Source organism: Hylobates moloch, unplaced genomic scaffold (assembly GCF_009828535.3).
Source record: "Hylobates moloch isolate HMO894 unplaced genomic scaffold, HMol_V3 SCAFFOLD_11, whole genome shotgun sequence".
NCBI classification, from domain to species: Eukaryota; Metazoa; Chordata; class Mammalia; order Primates; family Hylobatidae; genus Hylobates; species Hylobates moloch.
The window spans coordinates 78,331,639-78,353,000 of NW_026652286.1; the positions used below are offsets into that span (position 1 = coordinate 78,331,639).

Below are 21,362 nucleotides of genomic sequence, written 5' to 3' on the forward strand. Positions count from 1 at the left end.
TTCAGAGTAATGAGGAACTTGACAAATAATACAAATATAATTTCATGACTGGTATGCAATAATAATAAAGATAAAGTTTAAATGCCAGGCAGAAGACATATAGCTAGGAGTGCTGCCCAATGCCTACCCCAGAGGAAATCAGAGTGGCTCTTTGTGTAAAAGGATGTGAAGTTTCTTTTACCCAAGACCTTTCTGTTTTCTTTCAGTTTGATTTAACAGAATTATGAGGGGGGAAAAATGAGAGGAAGTCAGACACTCACTATAAGTGTTTATACTTATGCAGGTCAGTGTCACCAAGTAGGTTGCAAAGTCTTAGGAGGGAAACTTGTTTTCATTACCTTTACATGTCTGTAACACTTAGCATAATGTCTGGCATAATGTCTAAGCAATGGTAGGGTGTTCAGGGAATGCATTGATTTTTCTACCCAAATTTTCCTTTTACCATATTTGTTCATGTGCTTCTTCAATTATATGTTCATGTAATTTTACTTAAATTTTGTTTTGCTTTGGTAATTGAGTAATTAAAACAAAGTATGGTGAATTGGAGTTTAATTATCCTTGTGGTATGTTTTAATATCTTCTTAACGTAATAATAGTATAATGCCAGTTAAGAAAGTGAAACCATCTGGAAAAAGAAGATGGGGTTAATATGTCACAAAAGTATATAATAAAAATTGATTTTCTTATAGGAGTGTATAATATTTGCAAGGAAATTATTTGCAAGGACTGAGTAGAGTGTAAATGTTGAGTAAATGTATTTTTGGTTATTACTCTTTCTGCTGTCTTTAATACAATTGATGCTTCTGAACATTTCTTCTTCTATCATATTGTAAGTACTGAGTTCTTTTCAGTACGTATTTATAGCCTCATCCAATGTTTTCTGCTATTTTAGAATGATAGTGGTACCAGGCAATACATTAACTCTCTTAGTTCAATCCCATTTCATATTTCCCCATTAATCTTGTTCAGGATTTCTGTCAGGATCTTCTCAAATGCATTGTGATAAAGCAGGATTCATATCACTGCTTACAAAACTTCATTTGGAATCACAATATTTGTTGGCAGATTCATGTATGTCTCCCAGGGGATTTAACCAGAGCTAGTTCTGACTTATGGAACACAGCTTGAATTACAGAAGCCACTATTTGCAGACCGAAGAGGTGGATTTCTTTTTTTTCTTCTCTTGTCATAAACATCCAATTTCTTCTACAAGAACAGGCAAGAATTCTGTGGTTAGGTTCTTGTGGAAAAAAACATAAGGTAATAAGTCAAAAAGAGAAGAAAAAATACAGAAAACGGGGGGAAAAACATGGATAAGAGGCTTGAAGAACTGCTGATGGGAACTCAAGAAAGCAGGTGGTGGAAAGGACATTTTGCAGAATCAAGTGGATACAGCTGATGAAAAGAGTGGTGTGGCATTATCCCAAGATATTGTGGTTACTCCTATCTTATTTGAAACATAATAAATAAATCTAAAATTAAATGTTTCTAAGTCTTGGCATAATGAACAAAGTATAATAAGATCTATGGATATTGCAATTGGGACTGACAATGGAGTTTGATGCCCCAGATAATTATTTCCTTCCACATGGTTTAAATCTAAAGGAGGTTTTTGGGATGGGATTTTGTTATTATTAATGCATGTTTCATGGGCTGAATTGTATACCCCTCCAAATTCATATGTTGTAACCCTAACCCCCATACATCAGAATATAATTGTATTTGGAGATGATCCTTTCAAGATAAGATTAAGTTAAAATGAAGTCATTAGTGTGGGCCCTAATCCAATTTGACTGATGTCCTTATACAAAGGGAATTTGGACATACAGAGACACCAGTGGTGCGTGTGCACAAAGGAGAGACCATATGAGGATGGAGAGAGAAGGCGGCCATCTGCTAGCCAAGGATAGAGGCCCCAGAAGAAACCAAACCTGCTGACAGCCTGATCTTGGACTTCTAATCTCCAGAACTGTGAAAAAGAAATCTCTGCTGTTAAGTCATCCAGGCTGTGGTGTTTTGTTAAGGCAGACTTAGCAGACCAATACAGTAAGCATATAGTTTTAAAAGTCAAACAGTTCAGTTAGGCTTAAGAACATCCCACAGCCTGTGGTTCCACTCCCTGTTCATCCCAATTCTCACTCTCAATGGCAACCACTTTCAGCTGTTTTAGTTGTTTCTTATGGTGTATACTTCCTTATTCTCAAATAGCATTTTATACTATTTCTTAATTTTTTTTTTATTAAACAATATCTGACTTCCTACTATGGAAGATGAAGATTTAGCTCCCCAACAGCTTATTCCACTATCACAAAACACACCCACCTACACGTGTTGCTTCCCCAATATTCATAATAGCGTTGCATCACAATATTTAGTGTTCTCATTTCTATGCCTATTTAAATATTATTTATAGTTGAGCCATGTAGAACAATGTGATTATATTTGTACCATATATTGTTCTCCCTGGAGTTAATAATTGCCTCACAGAATGTGCATAAATAGCTTTGCGCAGTGGCAGTATCATAGCCAGTGAGGTTTATCTGAAGCACGATTATTACTAATTGAAAACAGAATGTGCATAAATAACAAGTCAGTTATTCCTCCAGGAAGATCTCGCAAGAAATCAAGGGTAGCCTTATCTTTGAAATATCTCCACAATCATCTGTGGGGTACATAATCTTCAGCTGGAGATACTTGAGGCTTTTTATTTTGTGCTCGGTATAAGATGGCAGATGTGTTGCCACGGCCAGTATAATGATGCCTCTAGGGAGCAATGGTAGCCATCCAGGAGGTACAGGCTTGATCAGACTTTGATTCCAGTAAGTCTCATCAGAGTATGGTCTTTTCTCCATTGTTAGTCACTGACATCAGTGAACGACTCAGAGACTTCAATCAATAGCCACAATTTGTTTACCCTATTTATGGTCTCAAAGATGGATAACATTACTCTTCCAGTCTGTAGTTTTCCAAGTGTCAAACCAAAAAGCTAGGCCAATGGAAATCACCCAAGAATCAGTAAAACTATAACAAGATTTATCAAGGCGAATATCGGCCAAGACTATGAGAACAGCCTTGAGTTCTTCCCACTGAGCCAAGTGGCCACATTCATTTTTGATTTTGCATGACCGGCACTTCATATGTACAGCTGCAGCAGTCCAGGTGACATCACTGGGTTTCAGCCCAGCTGAACTATTATTGAACCAGGCTTAGGCATTTATGGGAACTGCTGAGCCAGCGATGTGGTTCAGGCAATAGAGTGCCTCCTTTTTACCTAAAGCTGAGATGCTGCTGGGTTCAGGCCACCTACGTTCTTGAATAAACATTTCTATCTAACAATTGAGGCTTGCTTGTCTTTTCCACCTTTTAACACAATTGAGTCCAAGTTGACTTACCCCAAAATAGAGACATTAGGCCAGCCACAAGGCTTCTATGCCTCAGACATTCAGTTTCAACAAGAATATAGTAATTTATAAGAGCATGTACCTGGTATCTGCATCTAAGAGACAAAGAGCTCCAAACCCCTTAGGGGTGCCTCTGGGTGAAGGCTGTCTCCTTTTGCCAGAGGATCCAATTGGTAAAAATCATCAGTCACAGTCATTTAGCTCAAGGGGTCATTAGGTTTGTGAGACACTAAAGGTACTAACACCTCTCTATTTGTGGCTCTTCTGAATTGGGAGATCCCTTATGATATTTATGAACATTCCTAGTACAGGCATACAATACCAATTATATATTCTGTGTGGAAGCCACAAAAATAGTATATTAAATTCTCCCAAAGAAACTGACTCACAGCACCACTTTAGCTTCCCTTTCTATGGTGAATTCCATCCAAACCCCATAGTTGAATTTGGATGTCCCCTCTCCTAAGCAGGACCAGATGGGCTGGTGGGCCCCATATCCAACAAAGCCTCAAACATTTGATTCCCTTGCCCCTCCAGCATACTCAGACATGTGTGTATAACCTTCAGTTCCCCTTGATGACAAGCTGGCCTCAGCCCTGCCCCTAAACATCTTTCTCCTTAAAGCAGCTGAAATTGGGGTAGCATGGGATGGAGGGGATATGGAGTGGGGAGAGACAGGTTGCAGGGAGAAAGGGGTTCTATGCCATGAAAACAAGGCATTGCTCTCACTTTTCATTTCAATCTATGCAGCCACTAGACTTGTAGACTTCTTTGGGTCAGTTTCTCATTCCCCATGGGACACCTGCATCTGCATTACAAGCCAAATCCAGGGCAGTAAGAGCCTGACAACTAGTCAATGCCTCATCTATGGTTTCCAATTGGAACTTGTCTGTCTCAGGGACATCTATCCAAGAGGGACAAAGCTTCCATACAGCAGCCAATATTCACTGCAAAAATATTCTTAGATATTTTATTGTCTTCTCTGAATGGATCCAGATTTGTCAAGATAGATTGCAGGAGAAGCTGAGCCTTTAGATGGCCTTGCTGTTGACATTCACCTTTAACAAGAATTGCATGCTTCTCTCATTTTCCAAGCAAATCAGACTAAGTTCTTAAAATTGATTTGGTTTCAGAAGTCACACATTTCTCGCCTTTCTCACTCAGCGAGGGTATGTGATTCTGGAACTGTTTTCTGATAGGGAAAAACCTCTGCCTACACAGAATGAATCTTCATAATACTTTTAACAGTTGGGCCTACGAACATCCAAATTGTCAAGGAAGTCTCCTGTGCGAAACACAGTTAACAACTAGGGCACTATATCGGCAGCTGTCTTTGATCCTATTTCCTATTCTTTGGTCAGCAACTACCACCCCAATTTCTTCTCATTAACAGGCAATAAAGTGGAGAACCTTGTATAACCTGGTTGACATATAGTTTAGTCAACATCTTTGTTATTGATACCTATGGATTTTTTTCCAAATTCTATTAATCAACTTGTGAGACCTCCATCCTTCCTCATCCAGAAAGCCCTACCACTCACCGTTCCAGCTGCATTGCCAAATTGTCAAGAACTGTGATAGATCTGAGACTTTACACTACTGACAAGCTAACAAGTTATCCTGGCTTCTGCTCTAACTCATAAAGTGAAAATGATTTCCAGGCTTGGGTAATTCCATAGTTTCTACTTGAAACCTGAGCAGTTTCCAAAAGTATTTATTCAGACTAAGAATCAAGAAAATATTGTCACAGTAAAATAATATTTGTTATGTATGATATAATATCAATATCAGTGACATTAGTGGAGATTTTTAAATTATGTTGCTGATTCATTACTATTAAGCAAAATAGAAAATATTTAGAAGAAAAAAACAGTAAATTGGAGGAATAACCTGAAGTTGAATTTCTATTTTGAAAAATTTTCTCATGTTAAATAAACTTATCTTAAAATAAATCTTCTTCATTTCGGAGGTTTACTAAAATGTTCTATAATTTTATTTTACAGTCAGAGGATGATAGAAAAGAGAATGGTGTGGATATTCTGGTACCACCGTCGTTCATAAAAGGAAAAGATAATGAGATCTAAAAAAAACTGTCAAAATTTTCTTCCATTCATCAGTGCTGCAGAGCTAGAGAAGAAATAGAGCTACGCAGTATAACTGTTGATTATTTTATGATTTCATCACCAAAAGAACAGAAGAGAAATTAATGGGGATACCAAATAGGGAAAATATGCATTTATTAAGTCTCCTTACATTTTATTATACTATATAAATATTTTTAAATCAACAACTTCTGGTTAAGTCAATAGACTATCAACTAAATTTGCTTTTTATGTATTCAAGGATAAAATCAGATTCTGCCAAACACTTGACATGTTTCTGGTATAAAGTAGGATTTTAGTGCACAATATTTAAAAACCATGTGGCAAGCACTTTTTATATGTAATGATTTGTTAAGATACTATCAGTGGGAACAGGGCAGCTTTTTCAGTAGAATTTTTATTGCCATACTATTTTTAGTCATTAAAGATAGGTCCACAAGATCTTATTCCAATCTGACAATTGACATCACAATGTGAATTAAATCAGTTTAGTCATTTTTAAATGCAGCCGAAGGGGAACAGCTCTGGATATTTCAAACATATTACTGTTTCTCTTTCACAAAATTTAATTTGTTTCTTAACTGAACTATTGCCTCTGGGCATTTGTAGAGGGAAAAGAAAACCTCCAAGACTGTTTTATTCTGTATAATAGCCGCTGTGCTCAGAATGAACCCAGAAAGACATTTAAAGGTGAACAAATGACATAGCCAAGCATACATTTCTTATGATGCAGTAGAAACTGTAGTTGGCATATTAACCATCACTACCCCTGTATGTGGTATGTACCCAGATAATTCCATATGTTGGAAATGCTACCTAGGCAGCACTGGCGGTTCCTACCTGAGACAGCTAATACAGGGTATTATCTGAGGCTGCCAACATGGATGAAAATTATACTTTGGAAAGTTTGCACTTAGTCACAATGCAAAATGAGGACAGATTTAAACATGACATTTTGCCAGTCAGGAGACTTTCTAGAAGATGAAAGACTGGTGAAATAAATCTCAGTGTTTTCATTAAAAAAAAAAAAAAAAGAGTATGAGGCTTTCAGACTTTCACTCTTTGTGAGGCCTGTGATCTGAATTTCCACACATGGTGTAACAAAATTTTCAGGAGGCAGTAATATAATTACTGGGAAATGAGTTATCCGAAATCCTCATAGCCTTATATCTTTGAGGACTACTTCTTGTTCCATGGGGTGTCCCAAGATATAATTTTTGACATGAGTTTCCTATGTTCAGCTACTTAAAGCACTCCAAATGTTCAGAGACAATTTTCAGCCTTACCAGAAAGAATGGCTTGCTGATATTAAAAATTAAAAATTTGAAAATGGAGAGGAGAGATAGAGTTCCCAGTATTCCCAGACAGACTTGCAACAGGCAAAGGGGTTGTTTATAGAATCATCTAACAATAACAGCTGCTATTTATTGTGTGCTATATCCAGTGATGTACATACACACACACACACACACACACACACACACACACACACACACAAATAGACTGATAATCTCTAATTCTCAGCAGATCCTATTATAACCCTTTTACAGATAGGAATAATGAGGCTCATTAAGATTTAGTAATTTGCAGAAGACCATCTAATCAGTAAGGCAGAGAGCCTTGAACTGAGGATATGTCTAAAATGAGGAACTGAAACATCAAGTCCCTTCTGAGCTGACACCCCAACTTCCTGGCAATGCAAGACCATTGACTAGCTCTTTAGCAGGAGTTACGTGGAATCAAGAAAAGAAGTGCCTCCTAATGTTTCATCTTCTTACTCAGCCAGTCTGCCACAAATTGAGGAGACTTCAGCGGATGGCTGTGGAATGATTTTAATTACCACCCTTATCTGCCAGTGACAAAAGTGGCAAGGACTGCTAGCTTCCAGGAACAGCCATTGCAGTTGTGTTTGTGAAAAGTGAAGGGACTTTGCCAGGCAGTTTAAATTGAAACATGATCAACTACCCACAGAGAGTTAGTCCTAGTGCCAGAGGGACCACTTAAAGTGCCCTAGCTATAAGAAGACATATTCCTCCACACTATGTCGACATATACTAACAGCGGTGCTGATGTCTGTTTGGGGAGAAGTTTGCAGAAAGGGAGAAATGCATGTAATCCATTGGGACTGGTTCCACTTTCTGTAGATGATAGAAATTGAAGAGAGAGAAGCAGAAAGCTATTTTATCCATATGTAAGTTTAAAATTATAGACTCAAGGAAAGACAGGCATAGGGAGGACTGAGTTGGGGAGGCATGTGAATGAATGTGAATTGGAGAAAGAGAAAATGTGCAGAAGAGAGCTGGAAAAGTATAAAAATAGAAGCCTGCAGAAAATTATTTTGATCTCTATAAAACAAAACTAACAGACTGATAGACCTGGCTAAAATCAAAGCAGTTCATAAATCTGATACTGAAAGGATTGAAAGGACATTTTCAAAATACTACTTTGATTCTCTATTGCCTGCTGCATGAAACTCAAACCCTGTAGCTTAACATCGAAAATCTTCCAGTGCTCTTGACAATTACACCATTCTGTATGCTGAGAATTTCACTAGTAAGTTTTCTAAATGGGCAGTGAGGTGACAGACTTGTGTTTTAGAAATATCACTGATAGCATTATGGATTATTGATGGAATAAAATAGGAACCATAGACAGGGTGACTATTTTGGAAACTAGTGCAGTGGCTTGATCTCAAAGATGATAAAGATATGAACTAAAATAGTGAAAGTGGACGTGGGAATTGTGCTGGACTTGGATTTCAAAATACCAACTAAAATTTATTCAAGTTTATTCAAATACAGAATATTTTGTCTCTAGGCTATTTATGTAGAACCTGGAGGCTCCACTTAAGATGAAGACTTGGGAGGAGAAAAACAGACTTTTCTCTGCTGGCTGGCTCATAGCCCCTATAGAGTTGATGATGGCACTAGCCATGTAGATGATAAGCTAGATCTCAGCAAGTTTTCTGGTCTTATACACAGGTGAGCAGATAGTAGGTGGTCTACTTATGAAATTTCAAAGTGGAATGAATGTTTGAAGCTTCTCAGTCATGGATTCTATTCCTCACTTGAAGTTTTATCTACTCAATTGGACATAGGCATAACCCATAAAACGATAGGCAGAAGCCTGGCTTAAGAGACCTATTCTCCACCCAGGCAAAGGGCCTGTTTGACTCATCTCTGTGGCCTTCCCTTCCACTTTTCTGTTATTTCTCCCACTGCCTTAACAGGTGGTTTTGCTGAATATTGCAGAGAATTATTTTGAAAACCATTTCAACCAAAAGTGTACGTGTCACTTTTAGCTAGTGATCTTATCTGTCTTTATCTTAGACTCCTAAGAGTCAAGATACACACATACACACACACAGACACAGACACACACAGACACACACACAAATTTTTATTTATCTATCAACCATGCCAAACGTGGTAACTTTAAAAAGCATTTATTATTTCTAATGACTTTTTGTGATGACTTGACTCAGCTGAGCAGTTCTGCTCCTGTGATTACGGCTGCGTCTATAGTCATTTGGGTACTTGACTGGGATAGAATGTCCAAGATGGTTCATTCATATGCCTGGCAAGTTGGTATCAGCTCTCAGCTGGTATCTCCACTGGGTCTATTAACCAATATTCCTTTTTTCTCCTCCTTGTGGCTTTCTTAAAGCATGACATGTAGGTTCCAAGAAGGAGTGTTTCAAAGGATAAGTTCCAGTGTGCAAGCACTTAGCAAATCTTCAGTTGCATCTCTCTTAGCTCCATGTCATTGGTCAAGACTAGTCACAAGGCCAGTGCAGATTAAGGGGAAAGGAAGTAAGCTCCATCTCATGACATCAGGATTAGCATGAGCATATGGGAAAAGGACACCGTTGGGGGCTATCTTTGGAGATGCCTTACTAAATACACACACAACACTCATTTGTATGCAGTGTTAAAATGTGCATTTCAAATGAATACAAAAATCCGTCCTGTGTTACAATATTCATACATAACAATCCATGCTCAGAATATTGTCCCCGTACTCATCAAGTAAAGGGAGAAACATTATAAAGTGTCGTGGGTATTAAAGCGAGTGCTTCTGATAAATTGTGAATTGTCCACAGACTCTTCTCTATTGTAGGAAATCAAGGAATGAACAACCATTGAGATGGGGAGCAAGTGGTGGAGCTTTTGGGAGGGTTGCAATGCTCAGCTCTGTAGGTTATGCTCCGCATAGCATTGGCTCCATTCTGAGACGCCATCATATGAATGACACCCTTCAGAGTTGTGCAGTGCAAAAACATCCACCATATCCCTGGCTCTGTACTTTCTAAATAGGGACACTGAGTAAATAGCAATGGAAAACCCAGGAGAAGTAAGCGTAGCAGGGAAGACAGTGAATTCCACTTTGGACATGCTGGATTGGAGGGGCCTGTGCAACTTCCAGACTTAGGTATGTGATGGATAGTAGGAAATGTTGATTTGGAGCTCCGTAAGGCCAGGGAATCAATGAAATCATCAAAGCAAAACAGATTTGGGAAGAAGAGCCTGAAACAATAACCCTGCAATGTATGCGACTGAAAAGTGAGATCCAGTAGAGCATTCTGAGAAAGAGCAGTCAGAAAGCCACAGCAACTTGACATATATCTGCTGGAATGAGACAGAGCAGTAAAAGCTATTTCCTTAAAATGAATCCAAAGATGTCTGCTTAACACAGGGTGATTAACTTTCTATCACTGTCTTTACACAAGCTCTCTGAGGGTCTCCCAGAGACAAGGTGTTAATGGATGGAAAAGCTGCTTTTTCCCTCTCACTTTCTCCCTGCTGTGGAGCATCTAGGATGACCTTAAATAGTGATAAGTTTGCCTTGTGTAGTGCTTTACAGTTTACAGAGCATGTTCACTTACTTTATCCAATTTGTTCTCTGCTGCAACCCTCTGAAGTACGCAGGGCTGGTATTAGTATCTTCATTCTACAGATGAGCAAACTGAAGCCGAGAGAAGTGATTATTCCAGAGTGGAACTGTCCTCTGAGTCCCAATTCAGTTCTATTTCCACTGAGCCGCTCAATTATATTAAACATCAAGTCCTTGCTTTTCATTTGTCCATGGAGATACCTGTGTTATCTAAATTAGGAGTTTTCTGTCTTACAGTTATCAGCCTTAGCAGAGAGATGTGGCAGAAGCTGGGACTCAAGGGTGGCTGACATTGTCCTTCAGCATTTTTTGTGACTGTATTCCACTCCTTCTCTTTCTGGTATACGGCTTTCAGAATATAGGTTATTTTTTCTCAAACAATGAAGAAAAGTAATTGGTGATCTCTGCCTTGAGTAATGCTATTGAACAAATCTTACAAGTATGAAATTTAACATGCTTTTTTATTGATAGAAACATCTGTCGTTATCTTTTAAATCCCAAATTTATGTGACTGTAAATCATCTTTTTTTATAATTTGTCATTACTGTTTCCTTCAAATCCCCATGTCTTTTGGCAACCCCCTCTTTCAGCACTCCCTTATCAGAATTTTATTCTGAGAGCTTCCACTTCTTCACGCTGTATTTCTACGCAGTTTTCCTTTCTTGTCACGCATACATCAGATCTTTACTGGATGCTTACTAGGTGTGAGAAACCATGTAAGTTTCTTGGGTTACAATAGGGTTATTATCCAAAAATAACCAGTGCTAATATTTGATGAACATTATTTCACCTATCTCCCTCCCTCTGTCTCTCTCATACGTACACATGTAGATATAAACATATTCTTATGCTATATTTCAGTCCTTCCATCTCTTTGTAACATCTAAATTATTCAGCATAATTATTAACCTGATAAACCAATCTGTACAAATATAATGGAAGATTTATAGATAATATAGATATAGATACAGACAGATATAGATGGTAGGATGGAAATAATTTTGCAAAAGTGAGTTCAAAAAATAATGCTATTTTTATACATAAAATAAATAATTATTCTACTGAATTTATTAGAAAAGGAAACTAGAACAAAAGGTTAAGCAATTGATGAACTTCAAATAAATTCCAACAAAATATATTTCCCACAAGAGTCCTTTAATATTAAGGAAAGAAAACTGTAAATAATACTAAGAGGCCAAAGTCATTATAGTTGCTTTTGTTTTAGTCTTAACTACGTTTCTATTTTTTAAAGTGCAGATTGATTATGTGCTGTCAAAAGTGTGAAATAGAGAGCCTTACATTTTCTCCTACCTATCCACAACCATATTCCAGTCCTGTTACCTTATCATGTTCAATATGTATTATATTCATATTGTTTTTCTCTAGTCATAGTTTCTGGCTGAGTCTCAACTGTTTATTTTAATGAAATCAGTGTTAACCTACAATCATTTTACTATGCCTTTCCATTCCAGAACATTTTATTTTAATTCATTTACTGATTATTTGGATTATGTCAAGACAGTCAATGAAAGGATAGTTGTTGTAAAATGTGTTAGTTGCCATGAGTTTAGAAATACACAAAATTATGTGGTGCCAGGGACATCTAAGAATAAGTTGTAATTAGATGAAATGAGAGAATTGACAGAGGAGCTGACACAGTTCCAGAAGTTGTTCTCTTTATGTCTCCACACTAAAATACATAGAGATACATAAAGAAGATATCCCTACTCCAAATCTCAATCCTTTCATCTCTTTTTAATGTCAAAATTACTCAAGATAATGAGTACTAATATGGTAAATTAACCTGTGCAAGTATAATAGAAGCTCAGTGAAAAGTATTTAAGGGCATACAGGACTTGGATCCCAAATTATTGCATGCCACTCATACATCTGTCCCCATGCATTACAAAGCTAAATTTCATGCTAAAATCAGCCCACACATTACATGAGTACAGCCTCACTAAACAGAGTGTCACTTGGCAGCAAGCTGCTACATTTTGACTCCACTAATTAAGTGTGTTTTTGGAGAACCATGCTAGCATTCTCTGTGGGAAGCATACTGGCATTTTAAGGTTAAGAGGACAGAAAAGGTCTTAAGTGAATCAAAGAAGTTATGGAAAATGTGGCTTTCACCAGAAATAAGCAGTGAAACACAGAGTTATTTAAAGAAGGTTTCAGATGTAAGTATTACTGTCCTGCTACAAAAAGACTATTTTTTTTTTTTTGATACCACGCTGTGTGGCATGAGCCGATAAGTTCAGTTCCCTGTGGGTTCGAGCAGACATCTAGGCCTAGAGCATGCCTGCAGCAAGTTGATATACTAACAAAGAGAAAACCTATTTAGGCTGACTGTTTAAATGTCAGCCTGCTGCAAATAGTCTTCAATAAATTTTAACATCACCCTAGTAAATATAGTTCATTAGTATAGTGTATTTGATTCAAGAGTTTCAATCAATATATGTATAAGATCAGGGAATAAGTAAGATTTTTGATTTCTTATATTTTGTTATAAATACAAAGTAAGCCCTATTTTCGAGAAATGTGAATATTAAGTTGAAGTTCCCAGAGAGCTGAAATATGTTATTCTTTATTCTGTGTTTCTTGTTACTTATTCAATAATTTATTTCAATATTTTATTTAATGTTACTACTAAATTTTATACTTAATTATTTAAAAATTGAAATAGTACAAAGAAAAAATTTATTATATTGCCAACTTGTAAGTAGAGATTTTCTTCATCAGTTAAAATATTCTATGATCAGATGCACAAAATTTGACTTATACATGAGTGGTACAACCATTGAATGGCATAGTCTTTACTAATACATTTATACGATATTATAAATTATACAAAGGTCGAAATCTGTGAAAAGACAGCTAGATGTGATATGATTTATATTTAAACCATGCCATACCATGGTTTTCTTTCTTATCCTATATTATACCAAATAACAAATTAAGCTGCAAATGCAACAGTAGGCATAATCAAATGGTGTTGAAATATAGCCATGTACATGTAAGATCTGCAAAGCCATGGATTTTGTGTGTGTGTGTGTGTGTGTGTGTGTGTGTGTGTGTGTGTGTGTGTTGTGTGTGTGTGTGTGTGTGTGTGTGTGTGTGTGTGTGTGTGTGTGTGTTTTCTTTCTTTTTCTTTTTATCATTTAAAGCCATGGATTTTTATTAAATGATTATCTCACTAAAATTTGTGATTCATTAGCAATTTGGCTAGGAGGATTTGCAGGTGATAGATATTAAACTACATTATCTTTCATGGCTTTTAATCAACATGAAAAAGAGCGAAAGTCTTTTGAAAAAGCAGAGAAACCTCTGGTGATAGTTAAGAGAGTGGTGTCATTAAAATGGAGAGCTAGAAATAAAGTGGGTCACAAGAAAATGAATCAACTAGCAGATATATACTAGTCATTTGAGAAATCTGGCTTAAAAAAGGAGAAAATAAGACAATAATTAATTGGATAAGAAAAAGAAAGAAACAAAGTTTATCACGATGAAGGGTCTTACAGTGTTTGAGGATAAAAGCCAAAGGCCAATAAAAAAAGATTTGGAACATCATGGAGAAGGAGGAGATAAAAGTAATAACAAAAATGTATTGTGAATTAATAAAATTTCAGTTCACTAATTGCTTCCTTAGCTCTTCTCCAGTAAAGAGTTAAGGCCCCTAAGCTGGTAGAAATAGGCTCCTAGAAAAAGGAAAGAAAATAGTCATAGAAGCATGGGGATCTTAAAATATCAATTATCTTGTATTCGTTTCTCCCTTCTCCCATCAGACCCAAATCATAGAACAGGAAGAGAAAAAAACAAGAAAGTACTGGGTGCTGACTTGCTCTATTTGACTCACTTATCTTGCTCGAGAGGCAAAAGGAGAGAAATAATATTGGCATCATGTAATTTAATTTCAATGTGAAGGCTATCCACAGAGAAGCTTTCATTTTGAGGTGGCTTACTTGAAGGTTTTAGCCATTCCAGTGAGAATAATCATGAGGCGATACAGTAATATGAGGAGCATAGCCTGCCTGATAGGTGGAACTCTAATCCTCACCATCATGCCATCTGCCCTCTGTATATTCTTTTTGTCCCTGCCTGGACAGGCATTCTTCCTTCTCTTATGTACACTTTCCTCCCCTTAGGCTTCAGCCTCAGCACACTTGTAGATAATACTGTCTGTACCATCATATTAAGTGAATTCTCAAACTTTATTTTCCATACTAATCACATGCAGAGCTTGTAAGTCCCACATCCAAAGATTCTGATTCAATAAATCTGGTATAGAGCCCAGAGATGTTCTTTTTAACAAGCACACTAGGTGATTCTGATCTCGATGATTTAAAAGCCACACTTTGAGAAATAGTCTTAAATGGTATTGTGCAGGGATGGATTTACTATATGTGTGTATATTTCTTCTAATACTGATAGCTTTGATTTTATATTTTATGTGTATGATAACCCAATCAACATTTTTATAGTAGTCTTGACCTAGCAGCATGTATTAGTCCATTCTCACACTGCTATAAAGAAATACCCGAGACGGAGTAATTTATAAAGGAAGAGGTTTGATTGACTCACAGTTCTGCATGGCTGGGGAGGCCTCAGGAAATGTACAATCCTGGCAGAAGGGGAAGAGGCACATCTTACATGATGGCGGGCATGAGAGAGGAGCATTCGTGAAGGAGGAACTGTCAAACACTTATAAAGCCATCAGATCTCGTTAGAACTTACTCACTATGACAAGAACAGCATGAGGGAAACCATCCCCGTGATCCAATCACTTCCCACCCTCCTTTGACACGTGGAGATTATGGGGATTACAATTCAAGATGAGATTTGGGTAAGGACACAGCCAAACCATATCACAGTAGGATGATTCAAGAGTTAAAATTAGTGCTTCCTCATCAGTGAGAATGTACCCACTACATCTTAGAACCACACTGAGTCTTTATGTGCTGGATCCAAGACCACAGCTGGAGTCAATGACATTGGAAAAAAAGGAAGCATATCTGGTCCCTTCATTACTGAAGAAAGAATAAGGAGCACACTGTGGATTCAAGTGTTCCGTGGTGCTGCAGATAAAGGAGGTAGATCTTTCCAGATGTTCTTCATTTTCTCAGTGAAGTGGAACAATGAGGCCAACTGCTGAAGGTGAGATTAGTGCAGGAAGGGGGAGAGTAGATTTGGAAATCAGAAGGCAAAGGAGAAACACTGTGTGGAACTCAATGAGGATTTAATGAGGTTATTTCATACTACTATAAAGTAAGATCTCTCAGTGTGAAGAATTTTTTAAACCAAGAATTCCTGAATTTTGCATGATCGTAATAAAGTCTATTATTATATTTATTGTTTTTATCAATTAAGACAAAAATATTGAAAATGTGAGTATTGGCATATTACAGTTACCAAATAAGAACTATTATTGTGTCTTGTAGTGCTAGGTGGGAAAACATGACAAAATATGGAATTCTATTTCAATTACACTTATCTTTCTGATACACTCCTAATGGGACGAAAGAGATAACACCCACCCTGCTCCTCTAATTTGAAGACACTTTATTTAGATTGGTTTCAAAACTATTGACCTATTTTTGGCAATGTTTAGATTTATACTAAGGTTTTGATCATTAAAAGAAATTAAACTTTGATAAAAAGCTGATTACAATGCTCAATAAAAGATAAAGGTAAAAAAGAATTATTTAACACTAGCATTATTTTCTAATAAAGATAAAGTCACCTAATCAAATAATTATGCTTCTCTTTTTGTGAGTTAAAATAATGTTTTGTTTTAAATTAAAACCTGGAAATTCCATGTCTGCAAATTAAGCGGTAACATCAGCCTTTTTCTACACGATGATGTAGCATGTGTGTTTTATTTCACTCTGTATAGAGTAATGGAGTTTCTTCTGCTGTGGGGCTTGCAGAACCAGCCCACTACTTTATAGTTACATACATTATACTCTCATGGCTCCCAGGTAAATGCTTTACTGCAGAGTTCTGGTTCTGATCCTGCAGAATGATCTAAGGAAATGATATTAAATTATATATTTTAAAACAATTTGGGCAACATTTGAAAAGTTATTCCAGATAATATTACTATATTTGAAATTGCTCTTATTTCCTTTGATTAGTAGGTTAAAATCCCTGAGGACTTTTAATTATTTTTTAAGCAATAAATCTTTCTTTCCATAAATTGAACTAAAATGTTCTGCCATTATAAACTCTTGGACACAAGCTTTTTCTCATAAATGCTATTTAAAATCTTCAATAACCAATTTACTACCAACAAAATTGGTTAGATTGGCTAAACAGATGCAGAAGAGCTGACACCCATTTGACTCTTAAAGGAGTCTCTAATCTGCCTGAGGCAGGATTGCTACCTCGCAAGTCAACTCAGGGAACTACTGGACTGAAGAAGATGCTGCCTCTCTCTTGGAGGCAGTATTAGTCACAGCATAGTGACTAATGACACCCTGAAAACTGACCACTCCGTGAAACTGACATGCAAGCTCCTGTTAACACAGCTTACTTCTTTGAGAATTTCTCTGGATCTTGCCACCCACTCTATTTCTTCAACTTCCTCAGTGTCTTCATTGCCCTCCAGCTGTTTAGATGGACAGGGCCCTCATCCTACCCCATCCATGCATGAACCGGCCCCCTCTAGCTTTCCCTCTACTGCCAAGACTGAGTTCCCTTCCTGTCTGACATTATGAAAACATATGTTATATGACACTTTCTACTAACTCTGGAAAATAAGGCAGGATATTGTTGCTAGACTTTCGCAGTAGTGCATCTGGAGCGCTCAAATTCCATGTACAACTTTCCACTTTGTATGGAAGATGTTTATGTACCTGTCATCTTTCTCGCTATTGAGTAGGATACCTGCCTCCCTTGATGTAGTGAGCTGTTTGTTCATAGGCAGGGACCACTTTTACTCTTCTTTGCATGTCTAAATCCCTGATATGCCTTCCATTATATTTACTGAAATAATGAGCACCAAGGAAATACTATTCTCTCAATTCTCATTTCTATTCTGACAGTGACTTCCTTTTTTTTTTTTTTTTTTTACCTTTTTAGGTCATGTAATCGCTATCTCATTTTATTTTGCTATAAAATGGAAAAACGTTACTCTTCTTTACAAAACACACATTTCTATGTGATGCTTTGTCAAAATCTTATATAAGCACAACCAATAATTTCTGAGAATTAACGGATTAAGGGTTAAAAATAAGAACTCCAGCCCGAGAGGCGGAGCTTGCAGTGAGCCAAGATCACACCATTGCACTACAGCCTGGGCGACAGAGCGAGACTCCGTCTAACAAAAAAAATAAATAAATAAATAAAAATAAGAACCTCAAATTACACACCTAATTCTAGTTCTAGTTCATTAATAGTGGCTGATAGTTAATTCTTATAATCAGTTTCTCTAGTTAATTCTCTAATTAATTATAATTAGCATTGTTATTATATTATAAAGAAATGTTTCCAAAGTATATTGTTAACCATAATAAACTTTTTCTATTATTTTATTAATTTTGTTCTTTCACAAAATTTTATTTATAGGTAAGAGAAAAGTAAGCTTAAGCCTTCCTTATCTAAACTTTCTGCAAATGCTGAATTGGCTAAGTCTGCAACAACTAGATCCTTCTAGATTGTTTATGTTACTATTACCAAAATGAAGTTATATTGTCTTATAAGTTTATATAAATCAAAATTATTTTAAAACAATTTGACTAATATTTGACAAGTTATAACAGATAATATTACTACATTTCAAATGATTCTGATTTCCATTGACTGCTAGGTTAAAAATCCATGAGGACTTTTACTCATTTTTTAGGCCATACATTTTTCTTCTTATAAAGTGAACCAAATTTTTGGTCATTATAAACCATTGGACACTTGGACACAAGCATTTTCTCACTGATGCTATATAAAGTCTTCAATAACCAATTTCTACCCACAATAAAGCAGGTAATATTGTCACCAAAACACATTTATTCTTCTGCACTGGATGCATCTACATGATTTTCATTTAGAATTCTGAAACCGTCCCTCAAATTTGACAGCATAACTCATGGGAACTTTATAATATGGCAGGGGAACATGAAGTGACTTATTTTAACAGAAATGTCCAAATATATCTGCAGTATGTGTGTGAGGCATTTTAGAAGGCACCCTGTTGTGCTGTATAATATTGGTGGCACAGTGCCATGCTGTCATAGACTTAAAAGGCTTGAGCAATGCAGTTTGTATACCATATTATAAGACTCTCCAAAATTGCTTCAGAGGCTCTCAAACAATTTCAGAATTCCCTCTTTAACTTTTATTAAACTTAAAATAGTACAAATATCTCACTGACTCAAAATATGGTGAAAAATTGTGCATTTCTTAGAAAGCTACAGTCTCCTAAAGAAAGTGGAATCTGAACTGCTTCTCCATTTTAGTTTTTATATGGTTTCAGAAATTGTCTCTTTTCATCTATTATTAACCAAAAGGTTTTGACCTTTCTTTACTTTTGTAACTTTTTCATAATCAACTGCCCTAAATCCTCAAAAACTTTGCTCTTACCTTCCATGACTTAGGGAAAGCTCTAGAAACAAACAAACAAATTAGCCTGTATAGAAATGGCTCCTTACTTATTTAAAAGCCCTACAAATTTGAATTTTCTTTCAGTCTTCTTTAAGCATTTGGTTTGCTCCATGGCTCCATTCAGATTACTAGCACTCTTCTATATATCTTAATGGCTTCTCTTTCACCCTTGTTTCTCTCTGATATGTTTCATCACTGAAAAAGTCACATAAGTCAACATTCAAACACCTGAACCAAAGATAACGTACAGACTGGGTTCTTAAAAAAAAAAAAAATTCTTAAATCTTTAAAAAATTATTTTCACTTTTGTTTCTACATCTAATATCCTCAACACTTTTTCTTAAATGTTTAGTTTTGATATTTGATGACAAAATTAAGACAAAAGTGCTGTTCTTTGTGTGACCTTGTGGGCAGAAGGGGCCAGTTCAGCCTGTGGATGATTGGCACTCCTTCACAGCAGGACTGTGGGCCTGGAGTCCAATGCCCAGCTTTCTTACTGGTTCACCTCCCAGAATTGGCAGGGGAGAAAATCAAGATAGTGTGGAGTGTTTTCTGGGAAGCTAGTTTTTTTTTAATTGGAAAAAGAGTTTTTTTATTCTAAAATTATGTCTTTCCTACTTTTCTAGAATTCAAGTGTTTCCTTTTATAAATTATGCAGATTTAGATGGTGGTTATAGGTTTTGTACATTTTTTTTGTCATCCTGACTTGTTAAAATAAAGACTTGGCAAGTCCAAATGGGTGCCTCCATTTTCGTTGTTGCCGTTGATCCAAAGACCATGGAGCCCTTGAGTCCAAAGTCACACTGAGATCTCACTCCAGTTTGGATATGCAGTCTTCTGATTTAAACAGGTTATCTTATTCTCCCCATGAGAAGCTAGAGATATCATAAGAGAGATTCTTACTTCTGTACTGTGAATGTCACAGCTAATAGGAACACAAACAACTGTCTTTCTCTCATTGAATTAATATTTACTGAGTACCTACTATGTACTAAGCATTGGGGGTATAAGTGGGGTGTTTTCTAATTTTTTAAATTTACTTTTTCACATCAAGTCCCAGGGAAGAACTCATTGAGAAGTTACCATTTGATTGCAACATGAAAGGGGTGAGGGGAACATCTGGTTTTCTGGGGAAAAGCATTCAAGGTAGAGGAAAGAGCATGTGCAATGCCCTAAGGAGAGAGTATACCTTCTCTGACTGATGAATGGCAATGAAACCAGTTTGACCAGAATAGAGTGAGCAAGGAGCCAAGGACAGGCGAAGGGTGTCCGAGAAGTAGAGGAAGAATGACATTGTAAGGACTCTTTCCTTTGCCCTGAGGGACATGGAAAGCTATTGGAGGATTTTGAGTAGAGGTGTACCAGGACATTACTTTAAATTAAACAGGATTAGTGTGACCGCTATGATAAGGACAGGCTGAGAGGGATCTCGGGCCAAAACAAGAAGAGACCTTAAGAAACTATTGCAGTAACTGAGGTGAGAGATGATGGGACTTGTACTAGGACAACAGCAGCGAAGCTATTGAGAAGTTTCCATGTATATGTTGAAGGTAGACCCAAAGGGGTTTATTGACAAGATTAGATGGTACTTTCCCGGCACACGTTGATACTGAACCACTTTTCATATTGCTCAACCACCTAATACTTTGACTGTCAGTTTGCTTAAGCAGATCATGAGATAATCATATCATGAGTCTCAGCCCACACACTCTTAATCTTCTTCAAAGGTGTGGCCGCCACTGATTTTAAAGGAGAAATGAAAGAGTGAAAGCAATAAGATACAATAAAGATATCTCTTTCCCTGAAACACACAGGAAAGTGGAGTTTCAGGTCTGCTGAGGCTGGGATCAACCGATTGGTGAAGGACTCAAGAATTCTTACTGCATATCTGTTCCTGGAAGAATATGATGCTAAGAGAAAAAGAACCAAATTTTTGAATGACCTGTAAGTGCCCCATTAAAGGATTTATTTTAATAGAAACTCAGAAACTTATTTTGCTCTTTTTTCCCTTTGTTCTGTTCTGCAAATGGCTCAAATCCTCTTGAAGACTGTTGACTTCCTTTTAACTTTTCTCTGTCCAGAATTCCCCAAGGACAAGGACAATGTCCTCAGAGCCATGAAAGCAGTTTTGTTTTTGGGGTTTTTCATTTGTTTGTTTTTAAGATCCTAGCTCTTCCAAGCGCTCTGCCTTGGGCAAACCACTTTGGCTCATCCTTTGTGTTCACATCAGGAGTTTGATTAAATTGTCACTATGATTCCTCCCAGCTGAAAAATGCTTTGATTCAACATGGATTAGAATTGGCAGTAGAATTTGCTTGCCTAATAGGGTCACTTGATCTTCAAATCTGTAACTTTATGTTGTTTTATAAAG

The 21,362-nt window shown here is 36.7% G+C and overlaps 1 protein-coding gene and 1 pseudogene across 8 annotated transcripts in view; both read left to right on the top strand.

Annotated features, from left to right (window-relative positions):
* Window positions 1-21,362, top strand: part of GRIA4 (glutamate ionotropic receptor AMPA type subunit 4) — a 392,397-nt gene that overhangs the window by 230,443 nt on the left and 140,592 nt on the right. The gene's annotated exons all lie outside the window — the stretch shown is intronic.
* Window positions 2,501-2,692, top strand: LOC116477615 (U4 spliceosomal RNA; annotated as a pseudogene).